This window comes from Dama dama, chromosome 20 (genome assembly GCF_033118175.1).
Source record: "Dama dama isolate Ldn47 chromosome 20, ASM3311817v1, whole genome shotgun sequence".
NCBI classification, from domain to species: domain Eukaryota; kingdom Metazoa; phylum Chordata; class Mammalia; order Artiodactyla; family Cervidae; genus Dama; species Dama dama.
Genome location: NC_083700.1, coordinates 30,185,852 through 30,199,577, shown reverse-complemented (window position 1 = coordinate 30,199,577; position 13,726 = coordinate 30,185,852).

The window sequence follows — 13,726 nt, the reverse complement described above, 5'->3', positions numbered from 1 at the left end:
CCTGCTTCCTCAAAGTCAGGCTAGAAGGAGTATCTGGGCAGTTAGGGATGGAGGTAGGAAAGGCAATAGCTTTGCGGGTGTTGGAATCCATGGGGGCCAGGGCTGTGGGGTGACTGCTAACTGTGTATAATGGACATTTGCCTCTCCCTTCTTCATTTACTTTCCTGAGCCATTATAGCTTTTCCTGTAGGAAATGGCCCATGCCCCCAAAGCCCAGTCCCCTGGAGGTTACCCCATCTGCCCACCCTCACCACTGCCTTTGTCTCACATGCAGGTGTCCATGCTGCAAGTTCTAAGAGACACCTGTGCTTATTTTCCTAATAATAAAAATAAAAGACTATAAATGCCAGGTGAACCCTATGTAGACTCTAGCCGTGAGGGAGAGTTTCAGGGCATTGCCTTTCACCTATCCTCTCCTCATTGCTGGAAAAATACATAATCACAACTAACTTGTGATTAATCATAAGACCACTGTTTACAAAGTATCTATTACTTCATTTAATATACACATCTCCAACACAATGTTGTTACCACTAGCCTCTTTTTAGAGGTGAGAAGATTGAGGCTCAGAGAGATTAAATGACTTCCCCAAGGTCACACAGCAAAGAGTAGCACAGTTGGGACTCAGATCTCAATCTTCTGGTCACAGATGCTGTGCCTCATCCGTAATACCCTATCAAGGGCAGATGTCCAATTTCCTCTAAGAGGATTCCAGGTTTGTGCCTGAGACTCAGCACGAAGGTGATGTTATAAAAGGACATTGCTCATCTCTCTCCGGTGAGGGCCCCACCTGGAAGAGCAGTATCATCCGTCACGTAGCAGCTCTGCCCTGAGCCACTGCTGGGTGCGCAACTTGTTCGCAGGTTTCCGTCTGTCTTCAGGGTGACAAAGCCATGTCTCAGAGAATCACGGGTGACTGATTAAAACACATGCGCTCCTGGGCTCCCTGGTTAATGCTTTTCCCAACTAGGCAGGAGTGCAAAGGGTGTTGAAGTTGTTGCAGGATTGAAAGACAGCAGAGGAAGGACTAAAGAGGGACAGAAGGAATGGAAGGGGCGAAAGAGAAGAGAGAAGGAAGGAAGGATTGCCTATATTTTCCAAGGAACATAGGTAAACTTTGTGAGTCTGTTAACAAATTTACATTTTCTAGCATTTAAAAATGCTTCCAGGTTTGTGCCTGAGACTCAGCACGAAGATGATATTATAAAAGGACATTCATTGCTCATCTCTCTCCGGTGAGTGCCCTACCTGGAACAACAGTTTCATCTGTCATGTAGCCACTCTGCCCTGAGCCACTGCTGGGTGTGCAACACAGGTGTGTGACCCTGTGACTCTCATCAAGATACTGTGTTTTAAGTAAAAATATTATTATCCAACTTTACAAATGAGGAAGCTGAGATTCTTGGAGATTAGCGATCTTGGAGACAACCTAGAAGAACAGGAAAGATCGTTAAGTTTTGATGCCCGACAGACCTGGATTCAGATCCAGACTAGCTATGAATTACCAACATGGTCTTCTTTTTTTTTTTTTTTTTTTAGCATCTCTCAACTTTTGTTTCCTCTTCTGGAAAACTCAAGACAATGACAGACTCAACACCAATTTGTTACTGTTGTTGTTGTTCAGTCACTAAGTCGTGTCTGACTCTTTGTGACTTCATGGACTGTAAGTCACCAGGCTTCTCTGTCCTTCACTATCTCACAGAGTTTGCTCAAACTCATGTCCACCGAGCTTGTGATGCCATCCAACCATCTCGTCCTCTCTTGTCCCCTTCTCCTCCTGCCTTCAATCTTTCCCAGCATCAGGGTCTTTTCCAATGAGTTGACTCTGCATCAGGTGGCCAAAGTAGAGCTTCAGTTACAGCACTAACCCCTCAGGGTTATTCTGAGGATTAAATATGATATTATGTGGCACAAGAGCTCAATAGATGCTAGCTATCTTGTTTCTATTGTTTCTGTATTATTGTCATTACTTATTATTGTTACTAAAGTATCAGGCAGTATTAATACTTACAATGGTATACAGGCAACAAACTTTTACCCCTACAGGTCCCCACATCCTCACTTCCCATAGTTAGTTGCTGCCGGAGGCAGGCTGACCACGACTTTGACTTTAGTACTGGTATCCTTTCACAGGATCTTGTTGCCCATTTCTCTATTTAGCATCTTAAAAATGCAACTATACCATACTATATATCCCCATGACACTAATATTCTTTCCATTTCCAAAGGGATATCCAAATATTCTAAGATCAATTCTTCAAAATATCCAATTATCCTCTGCTGCTTGGGAAGGGCCCATATGTATGCCATCTATATTACAGCCTAGTATCACAATGTTTCCTCTAATTATTTTTAAGTTGGAGTAGACAATCAATTTTGTACATACAATAAACTAGGAAGCCTGAAAATAATGGGAAGAGTTTAATGTTGAGATTAATCTTAAAGCAAAGTTAATCAACACATAATCATCTTCGTGCTACATGGTGATTAGGTATAAATGAAAGCTATTTGTGTAAATGAAAATAGTCAGTAATATTTTGTGTAGTCAAGCCAAGCACCCACAGGGGCGAAGGGGGAGAGCAGTGGTCATGAACGTGGGTGGATAATACAGTTAGAGCTCCCTGTGTCTCTAACTTGCTTGAGGAAAGGATTGGTCACTGGGTCCCTAAGATGTTTATTACAATGCCTGGCAATCAGAAGTATTCAATAGACATTCACTCCTTCTCTTCCACATCTATTTCTTCTCCTTTACTTTCCCATTATGATTATTGTTACTATTATTCCTTAGCCTTAACTAACTTAATGGTCCCAGGACTGCTACCTTGGTTTCCAGTGTTTGAATGACTGATGATGAGCTAGGGGTTTGAAAACCTGTGTTCAGACATTCAAAAAGAAGGGGAAAAAAAATCTACTTTGGAAAAAATAATTTTAGAATTCATTAGAAAAGTCTAATAACCAATGATCCTTTCTTAGATAAAAAAGCAATAAACGAAGAGTCAGATTATAGTCATTTTTGAATACTCCAAGGTCGCTGGAGTTAAAGGCACAGAACAGCAAAAAGCGGCTGTTCTGTCAGTGAAGGGTAATCATACACTCTAGGTATTTGGGGGATTGCTGCCTATCCCTCTGTGGTCCCACCGACGCATGGGATGACTTCCCAATATGAGTTAGTATATGTCCACAACTAAGATTCTGGCATCCGGTCCCATCACTTCATGGCAAATAGATGGGGAAAAATTGGAAACAGTAACAGACTTCATTTTCTTGGGCTCCAAAATCACTGCAGATGGTGACTGCAACCATGAAATTAAAAGGCACTTGCTCCTTAGAAAAAAATCTATGACAAACCTAGACAGCATATTGAAAAGCAGAGACATCACTTTGCCTACAAAGATCCATTTAGTCAAAGCTATGGTTTTTCCAGTAGTTGTGTATGGATGTGACAGTTGGACCATAAAGAAGGTTGAGTGCTGAGAATTGATGCTTTTGAACTATGGTGCTGGAGAGAACTCTTGAGAGTCCCTTGGACTGCAAGGAGATCAAACCAGTCAATCCTAAAGGAAATCAACCCTGAATACTCATTGGAAGGACTTTGGCCACTTGATGGGAAGAGTCATCTCATTGGAAAATATCCTGATGTTGGGAAAGATTGAGGGCAGGAAGAGAAGGGGGCAACAGAGGATGAGATGGTTGGATGGCATCATCGACTCAGTGGACATGAGTCTGATCAAACTCCAGGAGATAGTGAAGGACAGGGAAGCCTGTGGGTGTGCTGCAGTCCATGGGGTCACAAAGAATCGGACATGACTAAGTGACGGAACAGCAGCAGCATGTGTCCACCTGGCTGAAACTGGATTGGATCAGCTGTTGGAACTTGACTCAGCAGAACTAATCAGACTCTTCCTCCTGAGAACCTTTGATTCATGAGCAGTGGGTTCCTGTGTGTGGCTTGAATGGAGAACGCATGAAATTGAGAGCTGAATCATGGTCTCATGTAGAGAGAAGCAGAAACAAACAGCAACAAAAAGTCTATGGCAGAAGAGAGAAGAATCAAAGAGAGGTACAGAGAGAAACAGAGATGAGTGTCTACGTGATTCTAAAGTAAAAGAAAAGTAGAAAATGGTCCATCACTTTCCCACAGCTCCTAGTTTAGATCTGTCCTGAGACCTGTATCCTCTCCCCGATCCTTCGCTCTGTGAGATATTCTTGTATCCATATGATCCATTTTCCTATTTTGTTGAAGTTAGCCCAGGTGGGTATTTATTATTTGCAACCAAAAAGAGCCTTAACCAAAACAAATTGCTTAGTCAGCTTGGTTTCCCAGCACCTTTTACCAAAGGAAGAGGAGTTTGGATAATTTTGTTGAGAAATGGTATTGCCCAAAATAGACACGGCTGCTTCCTTCTTCGAGGCTAATGCCAAGCCTACTTAACTTACTTTAAATTAGTTTCCTCCTCCTCCTTCCTGGCCTGGAGTAATCAGGCCAAAATGGGAATGGATGCATATGGTGATGAGGAGTGGGGGTGGGCAGACAGGGACAGGATACAAACAGCTGTACTGGAGACTTCCTGTCCTGTGTGATCATGTATTCTCAGAAGAGCAGCAACTGCCCAGGACTCAACATTTAAAGCTCAGAGTTTTCCTCGTCAGACTCTGCCTCCTGCAGACTTCTCAAGAGGCTCAAGGAACCTGCTGCCACAGTTCTAGCTGCTGGACCTGGCCACCCCCACCACTCCCCGTAGTGGATCTGAAGTTCAGAACAGCTTTCTGAGCGACTGTTAAAGCCAGCAAATATAGAGTACTAAGGGGAATGGAGAAATCAGTTTCCAAGAACACGAGCCCACTTCCATTTATTACACGTGGATGCAAAGCATCTGAGAAGAGCACTAAATATGGACTTAATTTTAAAAAAAAAAAGTCCTTCATTTTCTTCTATGTCCCCTGTGGCAGAAAAACTCATTTTCCCAAGCAGTTTGAAGTGGTAAGAGATGCAGAATGACTGGCAAAGGCCTCCAAATGTGTTCTTTGTGTTGGAAGTAATTAAAAATCCAGAAAATGTTTACATATGTGAGTTTGGTTAGAACAGCAATGTCCCAAGTTTGGGGTAGGTCAAGCCTATCTGTGTGTGAAGGATGACTATGTCTCACTGAGCAGAGACTTCCTCTAGGGAAAAACTGAGGAGGACTCTCTAAGTCTCATTCAAGAACACTGTGTGATGGATTTCTGAATGTGAAGCCCTAGTACCACCCAGAAATTCTAAGATAAAATTTTCTCTGATCATGCAACCAGCATGCGTTTGATGGATACTTGCTTGGGCCACAATGCTGACCTGGGAGCAGCAAAAGACACTGGTAATTCACCCAAAGCAAGGATCCCACTTTGAGGACCTTAGGCTTTCATTCATGCATTCATGAAGCACCTGTTATGTGCCAGATACTTTCTAGTCATCAGAACAGTGAACCCCAGAAGATGAGGCCCCTGCTCCCATAGTTTAAATTCCTTTTTAATTTTTAAAAAATTTGTTTTTGTTTATTATTTTTTTGCTGGGCTGGGCCTTTGTTGTGACACGTGGGCTTCTCTTGTTTCAGAGCATGGGCTCTAGAGTGCATGGGCTCAGTAGCTGTGGCACGGGCTTAGTTGCCCAACCTGGGACTGAATCCACGTCCCTTACATGAGAAGGCAGATTCTCAGCCACTGGACCACCAGGGAAGTCTCATCCACAGTTGAAATTCTAACAAAGAGAAACAAAATATAAGCAAGAGATTTAATGAAAAATAAATGTATATGCTAATTTTCAGAGACTAAAGCAAATAAAACAGGGTAATGGGATGAAGTGGGGTTGGGCAAAGAGACCGTTTTAAATATGGTCAAGGAAGGTCTTTGGGGTCTAAATCATGAGAAGGAAGCAAACAGCCAGTGGAAGTCCGAGGAGAACCTTGTAGGTAAAGAAAACAACAAAGCCAAGGAATATTGGAGGACCACAAAAACGAGCAGCACAGCTAGAGAGTGATAACTGATGGGGATACAGAGGGGCCAAATGCCAGATTATCTGAGCCTTGCAGACCATGGAAATAGTTGGATTTTATTCTAGGTGGAAAGAGATGACTTTGGAGGGCTTTAATCAGGAGAGAAATATGATCTGATTTGTTTTAAATTGTGAAAGGGCACTTTGTGGAGAGAGGACTCCAGGAGAGCAGGAGTGGAAGCTATTCCTAGGGAGATTAGACAGGCCACAGCAGTGAGCTCAGAAGCAGGATATGGGTGGTTGGGACTAGGGTGGTGGCAGAGTGTCAGTGAGACCACACTGGCTTTAATACATAGCCTGAGGGGACAGGGCCTGCTGGAGGTTCCTGTGTTGGGGATGAGTGGACAAACTGAGGATGACTCTTAGGATTTTGGTCTGAGCACAGAGCCATCACCAAGACTGGGGAAGAGTGGGAAGGAGATGTTTTAGTGGGAAATTGAAGAAGTTTGGGGGCTTCCCAGGTGGCACTAGTGGTAAAGAATTGGCCTTACCAGTGAAGTAGATGCCAGAGATTGGGGTCCAATCCCTGGGTCAGAAAGATCCCCTGGAGAAGAAAATAGCAACCTACTCCAGTATTGCCTGGAGAATCCCGTGGACAGAGGTGTCTGGCAGGCTACAGTCCATGGGGTCACAAAGAGTCTGACACTGAGTATACAAACACACACAGGAAGAAGTTTGGAGGGGAAAATAAACACCATTTTGGACATGTTAAATTTCATATCATACTGCTTGGCTGGATGAACATACACAGGCAAAACAACTCAAGTAGTGAAGAAGTTTAGTATTCACAAGAGGCCTTGAATATATTAAATCCCTTAACACTTAAGAGTCTACAAGAAAGGATCCTCAAAACTCCAAGCTCACTATTTGCCTAATGATTGCAGTTATGTACTTAACTCCTAAAATCATTATATTCCCCACCTGTAAAACATGGATAAAAATAGCATCAACTTCACACGCTTGGAGAAAAGATTAAAAGAAGTTCTGCATGGACTTAGCACAGCTCTTGGTACGTGGTAAGCATTCAATAAATATTAGCTCTTGGTAATTGTATTTAGTTTCCTAGGTCTGTCAAAACAATGTACCACCAACTGGGCAGCTTCAAACATCAGAAATTTATTGTCTCACAGCTCTGGAGGCCAGAAGTCTGAAATCAAGGTATCATCAGGGTTGTGCTGCCTCTGATAACCTGTAGGGGAGAATCCTTCCTTGCTTTTTGCTTCTGGTGTTTGCCAGCGATCCTTGGCCTTCCTTGGTTGGTAGGTGTATCACCCCAGTCACTGACTCTGCTGTCACTAGCTGTTTTCTTCCCGTGTCTGTGTCTTCATATGGTGCTCCGTTCCTGTGTGTACATCTCTCCTTATAAGGACACCAATCACTGGACTAAGGGCTCACCCTTCTTCAGTCCAATCTCACTTAACTAATTCCTTCTGCAAGGACCTTACTTTCAAGGAAGGTGCTGTTCTGAGGTCCTCCAGGTTGGGAGGAGGGACCCAATTCAGCCCATAACTCTAGTCTTCATAATACCACTGATAAATTCTTTCCTTATCTTGCACGTGTGCATGCTAAGTCACTTCAGTCATGTCTGACTCTTTATGACCCTATGTACAATAGCCCGCCTGACTCCTCTGTCCATGGGATTCTCTAGGCAAGAATACTGGAGTGGGTTGCCATGCCTTCCTCCAGGGGACCTTCTCTACCTAGGGATCTAACCTGCCTCTCTTACATCTCCTGCACTGGCAGGCGTGGGTTCCCAGTGCCACCTGGGAAGCCCATCCTTATCTTGGTAGAGTGTTAAAGTGTGTAAAGTCAGGCTCAGTAGCACCTGACTCTTCACAACTCTATGGACTGTAGCCCACCAGGCTTCCCTGTCCATGGAATTCTCCAGGCAAGAATACTGGAGTGGGTTGCCATTCCCTTCTCCAGGAGCTCTTCCCAACCCAGGGATTGAACCTGGGTTTCCTGCACTACAGGCGGGTTCTTTATTGTCTGAGCCACTGGGGAAGCTCTATTTTGGTAAAGGGCCTGCCAAACAGAAACACTTAGTAACCAGTTACTTCAACTTACGGGATAGTTTTTGTCTCTAATAAAGAACTCGGTGGTACGTGGTTGACATTTTAGCCGAAAGTCAAGAAAATCTATCTATACTTAGAATCATGGCATTTTGGAAGCTTGAAGTGACCAGGAATAACTTAGCCCAACTCCTTCACTTTGTGATTGAGAGAACCAAAGCCTAGAAGTGCGATGTGATTTGGCAGAGGGCACGTATCTGGACAACAGCCAAGCCAGCTCTAGGAAGCTTGTTTTCTCTCTTCTAAGATAATGTTTCTCCCATTACGCTTATTTGATCCTGCAGTCAAGTAACAATTGAATTTCACTGCCTTCACCCCTTCCTACTCAAGTCTCCCTCTCCAGCCATCCACCTACCTAAAGTCCAAACTTTTCTCTGAGAGGGAATATCATATGAGAAGATCCAGGAATCAGAAGAGGAAAAAGATACCTTCCTCCTTTTCCAGCTGGATTCAAAACACTTATTTTTCACTCCCTTTTGACTCTGGGGAGGGTAAGTAGCAACTGAGAGGTTATAAAATGTAAAACTCTAAACAAATGTAATAGGTTCTTATAACTTCATCTATAGTTCCTGCAACTTAGGAATGATGGTATTTCAAGTAACTCATTCTTTAAAATAACAAATTCTAGTGTAACAAAACAGTTTCAGTTTAGAATTTTTACCTTTGGAGTAAGACAAAGGCTTAAATGCCATGTGAGTTAGACGCTTTCAGCTGCAAGTAACGTGCTAGCTGAATAGTAGTGGGTGAAGCAGTAAAGGATTTATCTCATGTAATGAGAACATCAGAACAAGGTGAACATCAGGGCCAGGCAGTTCAGGGTTGCTTAGTTCAGAAGTTCACCGAGGTCCTGGGGCTTGAAGTGGCTTCTCTCGAGTCCTGCTGACTTTTCCGTCTGTCCCAAGATGGGTGCCACAGCCTCAAGTCTAATGGTATTAATCACACTCTTCCACTTTCTGTATTTTATTTGTTTATTTTTTGGCTGCACTGGGTCTTCATTGCTTTGTGTGAGTTTTCTCTAGTTGTGGCAAGCAAGGGCCACTCGTTAGAGCTGTGTGTGGGCCTCTCCTTGCGGTGCCTTCTCTTGTTGCAGAGCACAGGTTTAGTAGTTGAGCTCATAGGCCCTAGAGCATCCTCTGGTAGTTGTAGTGCAGAGGCTTAGTTGCTCCGGGACATGTGGAATCTTCCTGGACCAGGGATCAAAACCGTGTTTCCTCCATTGGCAGGTGGATTCTTATCCACTGTGCCACCAGCAAAGTTCCATTTTCTGTATTTTTGATGGCTTGATCTCTTGGTCAATCTGGCTGACCTCTGGCTGACCCTAGAGAAACTGTCCCCTCTCAGGACTGGCTCATTTTCCAGAGAAGAGTAAACTGCTAGCCTGCAAACAGGCCTTTTTTTTTTTGCAAATCAACTAATTTGGATCTCATAGCCCAACCACCTTCTTCATCAGGCTCTCCCAGGGCCCCCCATCCTCTGGGCCACCTGCCTAATCCTCCCAGGGGCTAGGTATCAGGCAAGTAGGAACATCGTCAGAACCAGAAATTATTCACCTAGCCAACCCTAAGCCTGCTTCCCCTACCTCACCTGTACTGCCTGCAGAAACTGCAATAAAGCTCTTGCTCACTTTCCCCCTCTTCCTCTACCTCCAGATTTGCCCCGGGGCTTCCCTATGTGACCCCATTCCCCACCTCCACCCCCACCCCCCACCCCCCCGCCCCCCCGCCACCAGTATAAGCATGTTCCCTCCTCTTAGAAGCTGCAACTGTCTTTTCAATGGCCATCAGCTCCTGACCAGTTGGCCTCACCATATCTGAAAAACAATACAACCCACATTTTAAAAACAGTAACATCCTCACACAGGGAGTTCAAAATATGAACTGACCCTTCCTTGAGCACCTGAGGAGGGTGAGTATCAGAACCAAATCTGAGTTCTGATGAAAGGCACTGGGAAGAACCTTGACTGTTGAGTAGGTAATCCAGACATTCTTCACGAGCCCTACAAGAATACAAGTGAGAGAAAAGATCAGAATTGGGTGGAACTAATCAAGGAAGTCTTTCTGAGTGCAAAAGTTTCCACTGAGAACTGAGAGTCTGAGAGCAGGGGTCCCCAACCTCTGGGCTGAGGACCGGTATCTCCTGTCAGATCAGCAGTGGCATTAGATTAGAAATAAAGTGCATGATAAATGCAATGCTCTTGAATCATCCCTATACCACTCCTCCCGCCCCCGGTCTGTGGAAAAACTGTCTTCTAAGAAATCAATCCCTGGTGCCGAAAAGGTCAGGGACCACTGTCCTAGAGGACTTGGGTATGGTAGTGGAAGCGAGTAGGCGGTGGAGGTGAAGGAGAGACAGAGCAGGTGAGTCACACCTGGCCGTGAGGGCAAACAGGTATACTTGATGTGAGGCGAGCGGGAGCCTTGGCCACGAATGTCTGTTTGAAGATCCTGGTTCTTCTTGACTGTAAATCACTTGCCTTTGGCATGGGAGAGGACAGACAGCTCCTCAAATGAGCCAACCTGGCTTCAAAGAACAGCCAAATCCAACCCCACTCAGGAGTTCTGCTTAAAGATGCTCCAAGACGTCTGTGACAAGGAACAGCGGGTCATAAGATCTATTTCTGCCTCCTGCCTCTGACTCATGGGATGACTCAAGGTGAATCTCTGTCTACCCTTCTCCAAGGCCCCGGCCCCCAACCATGAGCAACAGAAGACCGCAACCATGCTTCCCTTCCGGCAAGGTTGGCTGTCTCCTCAGGGCCCTGCAAAGACCTCCAGACTGTCCCCTCTGGCAGCCGCTGACTCTTTTCAGTTTTTCCAGCTCTTTCTCTCCCTCCCACCTCTTCACTTGATTTTTCCTTTTCCTCTTTCCCAAATAACACTGCTCCAAAGCACCCAGGCCCGCTGGCTGCCCCCGAGCTGGGACCTGGCTGTGCTATTGCTACTTCCCATTAACAACTCCGTTTGCAGGATAAATAAAGTGATCCTGAGGGTGGGCTCCCTTGGGCTGGGGCAGATTTCCATTTTGCAGCAGGTCAGCTTCCATTCCACCAGGGGGCTTTTGAACGTTAATCAGCATTTCTCTCCAGGTGCCCTTCTCCATTCTTTACAGAGCACCAGTCGGGCGGGACCTTCCACTGGAATCCTATGGAGAGACTATTACTCTTTTCATTGTTTTCCTTACAAATTAGCTTCTGGATTTAATGGCTCTGGTTGCTGTGCAATCTTAGAAAATTGGGGCAGAGGGAGTGCCCATTATGGGCACCTGGTTATTGGCAGCCCCTGGAAGTGTGTGGGGCTTGGGATTCAGGTGGAATTAACTCTTGGAGACCTGGGGGCTAGAAGTGGGGCTTCTCTTCCCCTGGAAGGAATACTTGTTATAGTATGTTTAGAAATTTAGAGATGGTAGCCCTAGAATACAATAGATGGAGAGCAAGGATAAGGATCTCACCGGGCTGGGGGGGAGGGGTATATTGCTCAACTGTGGAAGGATTTGGGATTAGACTCAGAACTGGGAATTGAGCATTACCTCAAGACTGTCTTGTGAATGCAATAGGCATAAAGGAAAAAACTCCAGGGTTGCTAGGGATGTGGGAACAAATACACACAGGATGGGTGGACAGGGATAAAGCTGAGCATCGCAATTCTAAGGGACAGTGCTGGGATGTGGTGGGAGCCTCCCGGATCCCAGGGTCTGTGAGAAAGCTGGCCTGAGCTGGTAACCTGAGTGAGTCAGTGTTGGGTTTAGGATGCGTTACTGTTCTCTGCAAGGAGCTGGGCTCAAGAGATGCCCTTCAGGATGACAACTGCAGCTGAGTGGGAATACCCACAGGGGGCTGGTGCTTTGAATTAGGAAGGTGAAAGGTGATGGTGGGATAAGCAGAAAGCAAAACAGCTATTAATAAAAAAAAGAAACAGGGATCAGGGAAATTACAGGGAGGAAATGGTGTAGGCAAAGGCCCGTTCCATTAACAGGAGATTCTTGTGATAAAAACCATGCCAAGAATTGGGTGGATGATCTTTTAGCATAAGAAGGCCTGGATAATTACTTGCCAAAGAAGAGGGTCAAAGCTGTGTTAATGGGAGGAATATGCATTCCTTACATATCCTAGACTGTAGTCTTTAGAAGACAACTAACCATTGCTGTAGCAAGCAGTGTTTACTTTCAGGTCATTCCGGGAAAAGCAGACTGCAGCATTGCTCATGGATAGAAGCTGACACGGGCTTGTAATACCCATAACCTGCTCCTCTACCCTCCTCCAGCACACATAGAAGTGGTTCTCAGAGGACTAGCAGAGCCCCAGAAGACAAGACCTTGTTGATGTTCTCCTGAAAGAATGGAAGGCCAGGAAGAAAATGGGCTGGGTCCATCCTCCTGTGGGAAGGGAAGAATATCCCCCCAGAGGAAAGGCTTAAAGGGAGGACGGCAAGTGAGAGGGAAGAAATAGACAAGGAGGAGAGGGAATGAGAAATGTTCCACAGGGTATCGCTTCCCTTATGGGCAGATAATTGTTGGTTCTCATCTAGGTGAAGCTCGAGGCTGTTCTGGCTTCCCAGGTGACTCAGCGGTAAAGTATCCACCTGCCAATGCCAGAGATATGGGTTCAATTCCTAGGTAGGGAAGATCCCCTGCAGGAGGAAATGGCAACCCACTCCAGTATTCTTGCCTGGAGAATCCCATGGACAGGGGAGCCTGGCAGACTACAGTCCTCGCTTGCAAAGAGTCAGAAACAACTTAGCGACTGAGCATGGGCACATACAATAGGCTGTTCTAAGCTTTTATTAATACAGCCATGGTCTCACTTAACCCACATAGTAATCCCACAAGAAGGCACTATGGGGAGGTCAAAGGATGAAGAAGCTCATGAGACTTGCTCAGGGTCATTCTACTAGTGGGTGGTGGAAGCAGGATCCATCTCGGGCTGTGTGAATCTGGACCTCAACTCTCAAACCCCATACTGAACCAGTACAACGAGGTAGAAGCAAAGTGGTTGCAACTCCAACACTCAGGGTCTTGCCAGCTCTGAATCCCTTTGGTAAAGATAAAGAACTGCTTCAACTGCCATCAGAAACGTGGCTCTACAGCCTGGCACTGGCTGGTCAGGAAAGGGAGAGTCCACACTCCAGTGGTCATCTGACACCCTGGGTGACAGCTTTGATTACCCAAGCAGAGAGGATGACCAGATGGCAGGTAATTCCCCTGCCACTTGGAGGTTTGGAGGGAGCTGTTGCATGGATTATAGGGCTGGACACAAGCTGGTGATGGCGATGCCAGTCTGACACATCACAAGGCAGCTGACAGGACAGCTGTGACAGTGGCCACGACAGCAGAGAGCACAAGAGAGCTGAGCTCACCTCAGCACTCATCTGTCTACTAAGTCAACCCTCTGCAGGCAGCTGCATGTGGCAGAAACAGGCCAGGGCTGAGGGGGCAGGCCTTCCAGAGATCGGAGCCACAGACCCCTGGAGAAGAGAGGTGAAGGGCCTTTGTTCATTCGTTCATTCAATCAGAAATGGTCCTTGAGCAAGCACTATGAGCCAGGCACTGTGGTGGATGGTGAAGATTCAGGACCTGGTTTGTGCCTTCAAGGTTTTAACTGTACAGATAGACAAACAAGCAAAATTCAACTGAG